Source organism: Nothobranchius furzeri, chromosome 3 (assembly GCF_043380555.1).
Source record: "Nothobranchius furzeri strain GRZ-AD chromosome 3, NfurGRZ-RIMD1, whole genome shotgun sequence".
Taxonomy (NCBI): domain Eukaryota; kingdom Metazoa; phylum Chordata; class Actinopteri; order Cyprinodontiformes; family Nothobranchiidae; genus Nothobranchius; species Nothobranchius furzeri.
In genome coordinates this window covers 48,270,553-48,271,969 of record NC_091743.1, presented here as the reverse complement: position 1 = coordinate 48,271,969, position 1,417 = coordinate 48,270,553, and positions in this window count along the sequence as shown.

Genomic DNA, 1,417 nt, shown 5'->3' with positions numbered 1-1,417 from the left:
ACACAAATATTTTTTGTTCAGGGGAAAAATTAAATGAACTAATGGAAATACTTTCTGCAGAAATGTTTAAAGTAAAAAAATGGTTTGATAAAAATAAATTATCATTGAATTTAAGTAAAACAAAATACATGTTATTCGGGAATAACAAAGTAAACACCCAAATTGTGATGAATATTGATGGTGTAACTATTGAAAGGGTGAATCATTATACATATCTGGGTGTTATAATTAATGATAAAATTAGTTGGAAACAACATATAAAACATATTCACAACAAAACTGTAAGTATTTCCATATTAAATAAAGTGAAACATTTCCTGGATCGCAATATACTTCACATGTTATACTGTGCGCTGGTGCAACCATATTTAAATTATTGTGCAGAGGTCAACACTTATAAAACTACATTATCACCAATAATAATATTACAGAAGAAAGCCATCAGGATTATTAATAAAGTGGGCTATAGAGATCATACTAACAACCTGTTTTTGAAATCACGAGTATTAAAGTTTACTGACCTTGTTCAATTCTTGACATTACAAATAATATATAAAGCTAATGACAAACTACTCCCTGGTAATATACAAAATTATTTCTTATATAGAGATAAACAATATAATTTGAGAGAGGAATGGAATTTAAACTACCTGTCTGTGCGAACAACAGTAAAAAGTCAGTGCATCTCTGTTTGTGGAGTACAATTATGGAATGGGTTAAATAGTGATTTAAAGCAATGTCCATGACCCAATTTACAAAATGGTACAAAAATATGGTCTTCGTGAGGTACAGGGAGGAAGAGAGAGTTTGACTCAAAAAGATCCAATGAGTTGTGTGAGGGTGTAAGTGTACAAAAGAAAATGGGGTGTGTTGTAAGTATGTGTAGTAGGGCATGTTAATCGCTGTGTGTGGTGGATAAATGGAAAAGGTATGTAGAACAATTTTGCATGGACCATTTGACTATAGATGAATTTTGAAAATTTATGATGAATTAGGAGAACGACATTGTTCCTTTTGATCTTGAATAAATGGGAAAAGGGGGGTAGTATTTAATAAGCACTAGCTTCCTCCTACTCCTTTTAGAACAGAACATGATAATTTAATTTTTGTGTGATTATCAGTGTGATTTTATTTTTAATGTCTACAATGACTTTGTTATTATTACTATTGTTATAATAGCTATATTTATTTTTATTATAATGTTCGAAATAAAGATTTCATTCATTCATTCATTCATTCATAATCAGCTTCAAAAGCCACACTTCATTAAACAGCGGCGTTGCACTACAGTCCTGGTTCTGTAGATGTTTTCGTTATTCTTATTTCAAAACACTGTTTCGTAAAAAATATTTACGATGAAAGCACACACAACCGAGTACACGAAACACCCAACATGCGCTTTTATTTTTTCTCTTCA